Raw genomic sequence first — 14,681 nt, 5'->3', positions numbered from 1 at the left:
GTTTATAGATTACTTATGTGCGACATTTCCATGGTTTCAAGGTACTTATGAGTGACTTCTGCTGCCAAATGTGTGACACTTAGAGTGACACCTTTTCACTTGAAAAACCAATCAAAGAAGGCAAAAAAGTCACTAAAATATTACTAAAGCATGGCGTGGTAACTCGCTATCAGTTACAGACAGCACATTTTCCATTGTAACAGCAACTATATTTTATTAGTTTTACTGATAAAATTACATAGGGCCAGATGTAGTAAATTCCGGCATTGCGACTCGCAAATTGCGACTCGCAATGCCGTATGCAGGATGGTGTCCCTGACACCACCTGCAAGTCGCAAGGGGGTCGCAAAGGCCCACCTCATTAATATTAATGAGGTGGGTCGCAATTTGCAACCCCCTTGCGAGTCGCAGCACTTACAGGGATGGTGGCCTGCTGGAGACAGCAGACCACCATGTCTGTGACTGCTTTTAAATAAAGCAGGTTTTTTTCTGTAATGCAGCCCATTTTCCTTAAAGGAAAACGAGTTGCATTACACACAAAAAAATGAAACGTGTCAGTTTCAGGGCCATTCACAAAGAGGAAGGGGTCCATGGGGACCCCTTCCCTTTTGCGAATGGCTTACCACCAGTGTGACACGGGTGGTAACTGCGAATTGCTTTGCGACCGCGTTCACGGTCACAAAGCAATTCTGCATCGCGATGCGACTCGCAAATAGGAAGGGGAACACCCCTTCCTATTTGCGACTCGCATTCCCATTTTGCGAGTCGGTAACCAGGTTACCGACTCGCAAAATGGGAATGAGCATCGCAATGTGGCTTTTGCGTCTCGCAAACAGCGATTTTAGCTGTTTGGAAGGCACAAAAGCCTTGCTACATCTGCCCCATAGTGCACAAACGACAATGTTGGAAATCAGGGTTCACCGAATATTTCATTGGTGCTTGGGGAAGAGTACTGACTTGTTTTGATCCTATTAAAATGTTTGTTTCCATCACTCTCCACAATTACCAAAAAAGTGCTGCATTTGTGCTTTTCTAATTGCTGATATATTTAGAAAAAAATGTACAGCTCATTTACATGTATATAAATGTTGTGTGTTAAGGGGTAAATGGAAGTTTGAAGCCTTTCCCGCTCACTGTGCCCAGGGCATTTGCTGGGGTCTGGGAGTGTGATAAAAGATTTATAGATATCTGAAAGTATGCGCCTGTCAGATGCACGGGTCATCAACCCCTTTTCAAATGGAGTGAGGGGACTGCTTTTGTGGGGATGAATGTGGGATTGCAGCGGCCTGTGTCTAAGGTCCATGTATTGCCAGTAAACACTGGAGGGGAGGACATAGGGATTTTGAAGTTTTGCGAAGTCCATGATGCCCTCCAGATCAAAAACATCTCCCAACCTCCTGCAGACAGCTGCTTCCCAAGTGCGAACGGAAGTAATATGGGCAGCTAGTGGAAACTCTGGGTTGCCTATGAAGGGTGTCAGGGGGGATATGCAAGTGGACAGCTTATATCGTGGTCTGTCCCAGACACCCAAAGTTGTTTGCAGGACTGGTGAGATGTACACTCTGGGCAGCCAAAGGGATTTGGGTAGCCTGGGTATTTTCCAAAAGTGGATACTGGCCACCGCTTGATCAATGAAGCACCAGTGTTTCTCTGTGTAGGACCTGGCCCATTCCACCAAGTATCGCAGCTGAGGTGAAGTGAGATATACCCAATCCACCCTCTGCAAGAGCCAAATAAGAGTATTTTTCGCAATTTGTGCCTTTTTCTGCTCCAGATAAAGTCTTCAATGAAGTGTTGCAGTTTGTTAAGGATGAAGAGGGGGCAGTAGTCATAAAATATATATGACGTAAAGCAGTTTTTAGAGCTACATCATTTTGACTGCTGCCAGTCGTCCCAGCCATGTAATTGTGTGTCTTTTCCAAGAAAATAGGTCCAATATGGTGATGTGCAATAGCCTTCAATAATTGCTTTCGGCGATGCGGCCCAGAGTCAAGACTATCTCAAGACCTAAGTATGTAACTCCCTGGGCTGCCCAGGTAAAGGGAAAAAGGAGCTCCAATTGTGTTTGGGTCCACCTTGGGTAGGGTAAGATTGACAATGCTGGACTTCGAGAAATACATTTTAAAACCTGAGACATCCCTAAATGCCTCTAGTTCCTTCACAAGCAGCGGAAGTGAAGTGAGTGGGTTTGTCAGTATGATCATCACATCATCAGCGTAAAGTGCCAGCTTTTCCTCCCTGCCCCCTATCGGTAGGCCCTTAATGCTGTTGTTAAGATGCACCCATTGTGCAAGAGAATCCGGGCCATATTTATACTTTTTGACGCAAAACTGCGCTAACGCAGTTTTGCGCCAAAAAATTCGCGCCGGCTAACGCCATTCTGAAGCGCCATGCGGGCGCCGTATTTATTCAATGACGTTAGCCGGCGTTAGCCGCCGGCGCTGTCTGGTATGCGTTGAAAAAAACGACGTACACCAAGCAGCGCCGGCGTAGGGGGAAAATGGCGTATGGGCGTCCACAAATGGTGCAAGTCAGGCTGAGGCAAAAAAATCGCCACAACCCGATTTGCGCCATTTTTTAACGACGCCCATCCCCCATTGAAATGACTCCTGTCTTAGCAAAGACAGGAGTCATGCCCCCTTGCCCAATGGCCATGCCCAGGGGACTTCTGTCCCCTGGGCATGGTCATTGGGCATAGTGGCATGTAGGGGAGCACAAATCAGGCCCCCCTATGCCACAAAAAAAAAAATATATATATACTTACCTGGACTTACCTTAATGTCCCTGGGGTGGGTCCCTCCATCCTTGGGTGTCCTCCTGGGGTGGGCAAGGGTGGCAGGGGGTGTCCCTGGGGGCAGGGGAGGGCACCTCTGGGCTCACTGAGCCCACAGGTCCCTTAACGCCTGCCCTGACCCAGGCGCAAAAATCCGTCGCTAATGCGGGTTTTTTAGACCCGCCCACTCCCGGGCGTCATTTTTGCCCGGGAGTATAAATACGACGCATATGCATCGGAGTCATTTTTTAAGACGGGAACGCCTACCTTGCATATCATTAACGCAAGGAAGGTGTTCACGCAAAAAAATGACGCTAACTCCATGAACTTTGGCGCTAGACGCATCTAACGCCAAAGTATAAATATGGAGTTAGTTTTGCGTTGAATTTGCGTTAAAAAAAACGACGCAAATTCGGCGCAAACGGAGTATAAATATGCCCCTCCATATAAAGAGCAAAAAGCAGGGGGGGCAGAGGACAACCCTGGAGGGTGCCCCTACAGATGTCAAATGGCTGGGACAGAAGGCCATTGACCCTGACTGCTGCCTGGGGGTGCTTGTAGCTAGACCACACCCAGTTGCAAAACCTCAGATCAAGGCCCATTTTAGTGAGAACTAGTTGGAGGAATGGCCAGTGCATTCTGTCAAACGCCTTTTCGGCGTCAACCAACAGGAGGACAGTGGGGGTATGTGACCAATGTGCTTTGTCAATGGGATGGCAGAGTTGTTTCGTATTGTCGCTACAGTTGTGTTCTGGTATGAAACCAGCTTGATCTGGATCAATCAGGTATTGCACATAAGGGGCCAGGCGGGACGTCAAGATTTCTGTAAAGATTTTTGCATCAATATTTAATAAAGAGATGGGACGGTGTGACGAGCAGCAGGCAGGGCCCTTACCTGGTTTAAGGATAATGGTAATGGTTGCCAACTGCATGGTGTCAGTAATGGTGCCAATTCTGCTAAGGGAGTTGTAGAGTCTAGTTAAAATGGGCACTAAGATCCGTCATATAGCCGTCTGGCCCTGGAACTTTGCCGGGAGTCAGTTTTTGTATTGCCTGCAGTTCCTCAGTGATGTGGATGTCTTTCTCTAGGAATGAATAGTCAGACCACAAGAGGCAGTTGAAGTGTAGTTGTGCTAGATAGGCTTCTGTGTTGCCTAGTTCTATGTCTTTGGCTTGTAAAGTGTGGTATAAAAATGTTCAAATCCCTGCGCTATGAGTCTATGAGTAGGTTATGAGCCTACAAGATGGCCTTGTGAGTCATCCAGCTCCATTATTCCCTGTTGCAGTGTATGTGAGCATAGTCCGTGCACCAGCATTCACCCGCTTTGTTGCCCCTATATAGTATTTCTGCTTTAGGCACAGCAAAGCATATTCAGCCTTGATCACGTCCAGAGCTTTGCACTGTTTGGGAGCAGTCATTAGCTGTCTCCTCCCTTTGAAGGTTCCTGTGCATCTGTGTGCAATTGTGCTTTCTTCCCTTGCCCAGAAGTAAAATATTGGCAATCGAACCACCTTGAGTGCACGCGCTTCCAGTATGATTTAAGAAGGTGTGTCTCCTGAATGAGGCAGATGTCACAATGTGATTCCCTGAGCTGCAAGAGTACTGCTAGCGGCTTAACTGGGGTATTTAAACTGCAGATATTAAGGCTTAGGACTTTAAGCATTGGATGGCAGGGATGTCAAGCTAGTGATGCAGGCACAAGCTGGAACCCTTGATAATGCTAGTGCTGGGGTCTGCTGTGTGTCTAGGTGCTGTATGTGACCCAATCGGGTGTGTACTGCGGGGGATAAAAAAACAAGAACAAACACAGAATAACGTAACTGGGTAATTCCCCTCCTGGCATCATTCCTGCGATCGGTGATATGAGGGTCTATGTCCTCAGTCCAGTCCACCAACATTAGAGGAGTAGAAAGAGTGGGCACCGCCACCGACAGCTGTGTCTGCAGTAGGGGGGATAACATCCTGGGTTCTATAAAACTGTAATAAAGCACCAGGTAGGACTGCTTCCGGGCTTGGCACAGGATCACTCAACCCTACGAGCTTCCATTATTCATTATCTGGGTCAGATTCCCTGTCTTTCTTCTGGAGTTGTTGTAGTAAGACAGCCCTCTCTCGGCATCTCTCCTGGGCTGAAGGCCTGCAAATTTTCCTCTTCTTCGCAGGGGGGATGGACCTAGTCAGTACGGGTGGGGTCGGAGACCCCTCAAATCGGCCGTGTGGCAGGTCATCTGGTTGCCTCACACCTCTTCCCAGCAATGAGTGGGCTTCCTCCAGGGTGCGCAGACTGTGTGTTTCACTGTTCCATATAAATGTGATGCAAAAGGGGTGCCCTCACTTGTACCTAATCCCTTTTTCACAAAGGAAGCTGTGGAAAATGGATTTTTTAACTTGGCGTGAGGGCTCCATTTTGTCTAACATTTCAGTTCCATTTGTTCTGTGCTACAAGCAAAATGTATGCCTTCATTTGTCCTGTTTCAATTTCATTTCTTGCAAATGTGCTGGTTTCTTATAGTTGCTTTCGAAACTTGTAGATGGGCTAATCACCCTATGTTCTAGAAATGTTACCTTTGTGTTTGAACATCCTGTTCTTGTGGTTTAAAGGTTCTACAGGAAATGTTTGCTTGAAGGCGTCTGGAAATTGTGACGCATGTATAGTGTGGTAAAGTGGGGGGGGGAGGTTTGCAATAATATACATCAAAGGCTAAGGGAAAGGCTAGTTGCTTTGGCCAAAGAGTTCCATTTTAATACTCTTTGGAGGTGACCGCTGAAGCCAATAAAATGCTATCTTGAAGCATAATCCCAATCCTGGTACTCTATTTTGTACAAATTCAGCCTCTTACAAGAAGAGACTTGTAAATTTATTTCACAAAGCTGGTAAGGGGACGAAGGGCCATTCTTCTTTGCAATTTTATGGTGGCGAGATCTTGGTAGAGTCCTACTTTGGTACCTTTCAAATCAATAAAGTTCTTGTCTCTCACCGCCACCATAAGGGTCTCCTTCTGTTGGTAGTAATGTAGACAGGTGAGAATGTCTTGCAGTTGTCCCGGTGTATGGAGCGAGTCCTATGAGTGCGATGAAGGATGATATCTTCGTCATCCAGGTCCAGTGCCACATGGCGGAAGAGGCAGCAGACATAATCTGCTAGTTTCCCGGCATTAGCTTGAAGCAGGATGCCCTTGATGTGTATGTTGCTTCATCCTGACCTGTTTTCGAGGTCCTACAGTTGGTAGTTAAGGTCTGCCATTTTGTCAATGTGGCTAAGAAACTTGCGCCAATGTTTCTCTAGTTCTTCGTCCCTTGAGTCTCATATCTGCTCCAAGGAGTCGACCCTCTGCTCCACCTCCCCAACTTTTCTTCTGATGTCCTTTACATCAGCAGCCAGTTCCTGTTTTAGAGCTGCTATGTCATCTCTGAGGGTGCCGAACAGGCTTGCAAGGAACTGCTGAGTGACTGAGGCATCTGATACTGAAGTGTCTTCAGCGGACAGGTGTCACTACACTGTGTTGTCAGTGTCTCCCAGGGTTAGGGCTCAGTTTCTTCCCATCAATTCAGGTCAATGCTTATGTTGCCACAGCCTGGTAGAGGAGGATGAGGTTGGCTCCCCAGTACTGCTCAAACCCTGTGCCGCCTCTGATTCTGTGTCCACCCCAGATTGGGGTTGCCTGGTTGTGTTATTGTCTGCTGGATGCACTCAACCTCCTCCACTCAACCCCCGCTTTGACTCTCGTGAGTGGGTAGCAGTTAGTGTGGGCTTTGACTTGAGCCTGCCTTGTCTTCTTGTGGCCGGCGGTCTCACTTGCCCGCTGCCATTCCTGGAACCATACCTAGGCCCAGGCAGTTTAGGAAGCAGGGTCACCTGTCTGGAGGCCTCTGTCGTGCTGGTTTCCTGCCCAGGGCAGCTGCGTGGGCACCACTGAGTGCGTCAGGGCCCAGTCATGGCCACCATCTTGCCTGGAGCTGCCGTCTATGGAAGCAAAGCGTCTTCCATTCAAGGCGGTCGCCCACTGAAAGGCCGTTCCCTCTTTCACTTTCACAGGGTTATGTATTGTATGCTGGCTGAATGGGATGGATTTTTAGGGGCACAAGTCGCTGATTACCACCGTCAGTGCAGCTGGCGGGCCATGTCCTGTAGGCCTCAGTGTCTAGAACTGCGGCCTCTCACCTCCAGTGTCGCCCTGCCCCCCACTGCAAGGCACAGTCAGCTTAGTTCTCTCAGGGTGCTCATCTGGTCTCCATTTGCATTGCGACCAAGCACTATAGCACTGCGGCGAGTCCACGAGTCCTGTTACGGCCATCCCCGTCCGTCATATTGTCTCTCACTGCACTCCTTGCCTCACGGTATAATCATCCTTCTGGCTCAAGGATCCACAGAGAGGCCGTCCTGTCACTTCCTCTGCACCTAAAGTATGTTACTCTGCTTAGTGGATGGGTAGGAAGATGCTCTGAGGGCCGGGATTGCCGCTGTTGTAATAACGCAGCTCCAATCGGATGTAGTAGCATCTAAAGATATAGCAATCAGTCAAGCAGAGAGAGTGAGTCAGTTACAAGACAGAGTAGAAAAGAAGGAGCAAGGTCCTCTGGGTGCGGGTTGGTTTCGTCCTCCTTCTCAAGGTTCAGGAGGAAATCCTCCAACTAACATTTCCCTCACAGTTCCCTCAGCCATTCCTTTGACTCCCCCAGAAAGGTTTTCAGGTAATCCTCAGAAAGCACAATCCTTTTTGACTCAAGTAGAACTGCATTTCACCTGTCGACCAAACACCTTCCCCGATGCCCAATCCAGGGTGGCCTTGCTGCTATCCTATTTGACTGGAGACGCGGCCACTTGGGCAATCCCTCTTGTACGTAAAGACAGTCCACTGCTTTATAATTGGAGAAACTTTGTCCGAGAATTTGAAAGAGTGTTTGCTCGAAGAACAGTCACTTTATCCGCAGATCGAGAACTGCTAGAATTGTGAAAAGGCAATAAAGACTTAGTTTCGTACTTGGCTAGCTTTAATCGACTGATAGCAGAAACATCTTGGCCTGAAGAAAAGTAACCAGTCCTGTTCTATCAAGGACTCAAAGATGAGTTAAAAGACATTCTTGCTCAGAGCGATCCTCAACCCACGGATTGTCAAGATTTGATAAATCTTGTTTTAAGATTAGATCATCGTCTTTCTGGAACACGCAAAAAGACTGAGAAACATTTCTGCCGTGTTTATGAACACAGAGAATCACGAGTTCAGAAAGAGCATAATCATGAACCAAAGGAAATTGGAACCATCAGACGGCCCTTAAAAAAAGAAGAAAAAGATCTACGTAGAAAGAACAGACAATGACTGTACTGTGGTAGAAAGGGCCACTTCGCCAAAGAATGTACAGTAAAACCAAAAAGCAAACAAATCTCCACTAAGAAAGTGGTAGCCAATGTACAAATGGAGCCGGAAAACTAGAACACTCAAGATGTAAAGAAGGGTTGCTCTTGGGTGTAACCATGGACCCTTCACAGTCAAGGCACCTCAAGTTAGACATAGAAGTGCTAGTAAAAAAGATGAATTATCTAAAAAAAACCTTAGTAGACTCCAGGGCTACTGGCAACTTTATCGATGCACAATTGGTACAAACATGGGGGATCCCATGTAAGAAGAAGAAAACACCAGAAATAGTACAAGCTGTGGATGGAAAGCTCCTAGCTGGAGGTCCAGTGACTCTACAGACCCTCCCTTTGTCTGTGATCTGCAAAGAGGGGAATCAAGATACCAAACACGTAGAAAAATGAATCTTTGATGTCATCCATGCTCCTCAGTATGGGATCATCCTTGGAATGCCTTGGGTGAGTTACCATAACCCTGTAATAGACTGGCAAGAAAGAAAAATCATGTTTTCTTCACCCATGTGTAAAGAAAAATTTCTCCAGACAACGGGAGTCACAGTTCCTTACAAAACTCACATAGCCACAGCTGCTGAAAAAAATGTAGCGCTACCCAGGCAGTATTCATCCTTCCTAGACGTATTTGATGAAAAAGAAGCAGAAACCTTGCCACCTCACAGAACATATGACTGTCAAATTGATCTGACTCCTGGTGCTATACTCCATAGTTGTCGTGTGTACACCCTGTCAGAACACGAAAACCAACACCTAAGAAATACTTAGACCAATTTGTAGCTAATGGATTTTTTTAACTCTCCAAGTCTCCTGCAGCATCTCCTCTTTTTTTTGTCTCAAAGGCTAATGGGGATCTTCGAACCTGTATAGACTACAGAGGATTGAATAAAATCACAGTGAAAAACAAATATCCATTACCCTTGATTCCTGTTTTGTTGGATCAAGTTAAAAAGGCCAAAATCTGCAACAAGTTAGACCTAAGAGGTGCTTACCAGTTAGTCAGAATGAGAGAAGGCGACAAATGGAAAACTGCATTTAAAACTCGATATGGTCTATTTGAATACACAGTCATGCCCTTTGGACTTTATAACACAACAGCAGCGTTCCAGTTCTTTTTGAATGGTGTCCTCAGAGAATTTCTAGATATATTTGTAATAGTCTATATCGATGATATTCTAATCTATTCTGATAACGAAGTCGAACATGTGCAACATGTCAAGAAGATTCTCACAGCTCTTCCAAAACATCATCTATATTGCAAATTAACCAAATGTGAATTTCACGTTAACACCGTAGAATTTTTAGGGGTCATCCTTACCCCAAAAGGCATGGTCATGGCAGAGAGAAAAGTAGAAGCAGTCTCTGATTGGCCAATTCCAAAAACTGTTTGAGATGTTCAATGCTTCCTAGGTTTTGCAAACTTCTATCGCAGGTTCATAGATCATTTCTCGCAGACAGTGGCACCAATCACTAAGCTATTACGTAGCCTAATCTTTTAGGTTGCATAATGACATTCTTAAGTGTCTATTCCGGCCTTCCTTAAGAAAGGCAAACATCAACACTTAAGAAGACATATTGGAAAAAGTGCTCTGGGGTCCCCGCACGCAGGCGGAACTATTCAACACTCATGACTATACATGGAAATCCCCTACGAGAGAAAGACTGGATTGACCGTTCATGCAATGCCAGCTGGGAGCTAGGCTCAACTCGATGATACAACTGAGTCTCCAGCACAATTAATTGAAATGTTGGTGTGTCTTCTGCTTCTGGGTACTTCACATGGAAAAGAGCCAGAAAGTAAGCGTATATTCAGTTAATTGAAATTCTAATTCTCTTATCATGAAATTCTTTACTGAAGTTATAAGCACTAACTAATCCTTCCTCTGTGCGGTCTCACAACTTTTTTAACAATAGCTAAAGCCTTCTAAAATATATTCTAAGAATATAGATCCCATGCCTATTCAAGCTGGAATTATACTGCTCATTCAAGAAACAATAAACTCTTTCAAAGAACTCCCCTTTAATGGGAAGTGTGTCTCAGGAGTGGACTTACTCGAGGAAGTCAAGGGCAAAATGACCCTCCCTGACAATCTGTGAATCAATACAGTGATGCCTTTTGAAAGTATGGGTAGAACCGAATCCAGCAGCATGATAGATGTCCAACATTGGAACACCCCACAACAGAGGAACAGTTTGTCTGGTAAGAGGGCCTTATACAGTTCAATGAACTGACAAAGTCTGATGCTTGCCAACTTGGTATGTAGAAGTGACTGCAAAGAGAAACACAGTTTTTAGCAAAAGTAAAGTAGACTGTAGCTATATAGTGGCACAAAATATGTACCAAACAGGAAGGACAAGACCAAACTGAAGTTTTACTTTAGCATAACAAAAGGAGTTAGAGCAAATATGTGCAATAACTGTTTTAGGAAATGTATCACTACAGGTCGTGTGAATTGAAAGGGCTGAACAGGATGAAGAAAGGATGGAAAGGTCGATAAATAACCTTTAACTGTGCCCAAGGGAATCCCTGCCAGCCAAAGACAAAACAAATAACAATACCTTGGCCAACGTTGCTGCATACCATGAAACAAAGCGAGCCCTGCAACCACAGAATATGGGCTTGGAAGAAGGACAGCACAAAGACATCCACCACTACAGGCAGAAGGTCAACGCCTTTCAGTTGGTCCTGCTTAATCTCTATGCTTGAAGGTACAGATTATGGGCATTCATCTGGAACACTATTCCCTGCTGCTGAGGCATCTGGTCCTGCCAAAGGAGGTGTCAAAGAGGAGCGCAAATGCTCAGAGTCAGACTTTGCAGTACCAAACTCTCTGAATCCAACAGGGGGACAGCTGAATGAGTTGAACTTGTTCTGACTGACATTCCTCAGAACACTGGGGATTGGAGACAGAGGGTGGAAAGAATTTAGGAGGCAGAACACATCTACCAGATGGTGACACTGATAAGCACAAAAGATGGGACAATGAGCGTGTTAAAGGTGATGAAAAATCCACCAAGGGTGTGCCCTACTGGTAAAGACCCCCACAAATAAGTCCTGCTGAAGACCTACTCATGGTCAGCAAGATGATAGCTCCTGAGCATGTTCACTCTAACATTAAGGGATCCTGCTAGAAAACTTGCCAACAGGAAAATCTTGTTTAGAGCTCGCCAGCATCAAATTCCCAGTGCTTCCACACAGTCTGTGAACCTACATCATCCTGCTTGTTTCACTACCACAAGACAATCACGTTGTGGATGAGTACTAGAATTGACTTGCCCATAACTGACATCAGAAATGACTTCAGAGTCAATCTTATAGCATGCAGCGCCAACAGATTTATGTGTGCGATTCAGTGAGGGCCAGATACAACAGACCTACTCTTTGTTTTGGTGACAAGTCAGAGTGCTGTGTGTCATTCACCACTGAAGATCCAGGGAATCTTCCTCATAAATGCAGATCTTATCCGTAAGGCATCCTCAGTGCTAGGCCTATTGAAGGTGCAAGTTCCCCTGCAGTGCCCACATGTGCCATCCAGTGAATGGTACTAACAAGCTATACGAGGCCAAGAGTTCTAGTAACCTCAGAACTGTTGGTGCTGGAAGAAAAGCTGTTGCCTGAAACATCAAGATCATAGTGTGAATTATGTGACTTGTTGCTGGGTCAGAAAGACTTCAAGGAGACCATGTACAATGTATCTTTCATAGTGCGATTAGCACTCCGCTACTATAGTCTAGTCTAGAGATCACAAGTACTTGTACCATGTTTGTAAGTTAGGTGAGGGAATAAAAGGCAGTGGGGACATTTTAGAGTCTGGTGGACGGTGTTAACACTATCACCATGGCAAAGTATCTTATTCCCGCCAAAGCTAGGGTACTACGCCCATCAAATTTAGAGACCTCAGTCGGCCCAGCGGGAATCTCTAGCATTAACAAAAGCTGCAGTGACGGCGGTACCTGTAAATGCATTGAAAGTGTGCTGTGCAGCTCAATCAACATGATGGGGTCACACTGAACACTTTCTCTTTGATTTATTTTCTAAAATAAGTCTCAAAGCAGGATTTTGCTTTTTGAAAATAAAAAAACGAATGACTTCCTTGCCATGGAGGTTTCTCTTATGGAATGGGGGTCATTCAAAGTTTTAACTTTTACGTACAGCCATGTTTTGGGTGGTGGGTTGGAAAAGTAAAACTTGGCCATGTATTCGCCCACTCTACATCAGGCGGGCGGACATGGCACATGAGTAAACCTCCCACAGTTTTTACTTTGTCTAGCCTACGCAGCAGGATGTAGACAGTGGAGAGGTAGTAGTCTCTGGTGGCTATACACTGAAGGTACACCCTTCTGTAAATCAGGTGAACAGACCTTCAATTTGGTGGAGATCGCATTTGCAATGGCGTACCCTCATCCCCAATTTCTAAACCAGCCCTTTGTTTTTTAAGTAGCTTGACTTGATACACAGCGCCCTTGGTAGTGGAGTTAATGTGAACCCTCATGTTCGGGTGCTTGGAGAGATTCAGAGAAATTTGGTAAATAGTCAATGATTTATGGAGTGCAGTCGAGAAAGCTTAGGTAACTTAGCCAATTGTGTATAGCAGGGCAGTTTTTTGTGTAAGAGAAATGAGAAGGAAGTCCATCTTCAATGTGTTGAGTTTCAGGAGGTTTGTTGACAGCCATTCTCTTACTTTGATCAGTGTTCGATTAAGATGAGGTATCTAGGGAGGGGTAGAGCTGCATGCCATCTGCATGCAAATGATATACGATATTGCCGGTGTAAGATCGAGGTTAGAGGTTCCATTCCTGCACCAACCTGCACACTGATGCTGGTTCCCTTTTCTGTATCTATTGACATGGATCCAAAGCGCAGCTCCTTTGATTTTGTTTTACTTCAAATGTTTACTCCTTCTGAATGTTTTAGCAGTGTAGCAAGGATGTGGGCACTAAAGACTACAAGCTTTAGAGTGTGTGGCAAGAATCTGCACCTTGTCTGTCTGTCGTTCTGGGACTAGGACATGGCTAAATATCCTTTGATGAATGCTGCCTCATACATTCTAAGATGAGCAAGAAGTTCGAGACCAAACTAAAAACAGTGGAACACATGATGCGAGGCTGTTCCCACTACACTTCACCCTCTTCAGGTAAGTTGAGGTTAAAGGACAGAGCTTTGATTAAAAGCATAAAAATACCATACATGATAATCGTAGGCTTCCAGACATTCTTGTTTTTGGGCAATGTTGTTTAGTCGGTATCTCTCTAACATGACTCAGACTTTATCTTCCTCCTATCAGCCCATTCTGATGATGACAAATATATTCAATGAGAGTCCCAGGAGCGTATTTTGATCCGCAGTAGATCAAGTTTTGAAAGTGTCATTGTAGCACATTTTCACATTAGCTCTGCTTCCCTCTGGGCCTCCAGCTACACTACTGACAGCGGTTTCGACCTTGGCCCTGGTAGAGCCTTTCTCGGCCTGTCTGATCTGCCTTACTCACCATTCTCCTATTCCCTTGCTGAAGGTCCCGGTTTCCATCACACTAGTACTGCCATTTGCTTTAGCGACATGAGTTTCTAATCCACCAGTGCCAGCTGCTTCCCTTCTTCTGCCAGAGTCCCTCCAATGTTGTAGTACCATATAACAAACGTACATGCTTGTTTTAAGGACATCCCCCTGTTGGCCCCACTTTCACAATGCTATGCATTTGCAAATCCAGAGGTCTTTTGCTGATAGCCTCTCCGTTGCCTGGCATTTTGTACTGGCTCCTCGGGTCCCTGGGTTCCTGAAAAAGCATTAATCACCAGACAGCTTAATTTTAATTTCTCACCTTCTTCTTTCCAAGACAAGAATACAAAGCAGATTGATGGCATATGCAAACAAAATGTATCCTCTTGAATGCTTCTTGGCTGCCTGCTCCCTTTTACCGTGCCCTTTGGGGCATGGTGCTCAAAGTCCTACCCACTCTATCAGAGAATCTACACTCTGCTTTTTAAAATAAGTTCAGGGTGGTCAAGATGTGACCAAATTAATCTTCAAGCTCCAAGGGGCATATTTATACTCTGTTTGCGCCGGAATTGCGTCGTTTTTTTTTACACAATTCCGACGCAAAACTAACTCCATATTTATACTTTGGCGTTAGACGCGTCTAGCGCCAAAGTCCATGGAGTTTGCGTCATTTTTTAGCGTGGACACCTACTTTGCGTTAATGATATGCAAGGTAGGCGTTTCCGTCTAAAAAATTGACTCAGAGGCATGTACGCCGTATTTACACTCCCGGGCAAAATCCACGCCCGGGAGTGGGCGGGTCAAAAAAAATGACGTCCAGCCGCTTTAGCGCCGTTTTTTAGCGCCTGGACAAGGCAGGCGTTAAGGGACCTGTGGGCTCGGAAGGAGCCCAGAGGTGCCCTCCCATGCCCCCAGGGACACCCCCTGCCACCCTTGCCCACCCCAGGAGGACACCCAAGGATGGAGGGACCCATCCCAGGGACATTAAGGTAAGTTCAGGTAAGTAATTTTTTTTTTTTTTTGTGGCATAGGGGGGCCTGATTTG

Source organism: Pleurodeles waltl, chromosome 8 (genome assembly GCF_031143425.1).
Source record: "Pleurodeles waltl isolate 20211129_DDA chromosome 8, aPleWal1.hap1.20221129, whole genome shotgun sequence".
Lineage (NCBI taxonomy): Eukaryota > Metazoa > Chordata > Amphibia > Caudata > Salamandridae > Pleurodeles > Pleurodeles waltl.
Note: the sequence above shows the minus strand (reverse complement) of the source record.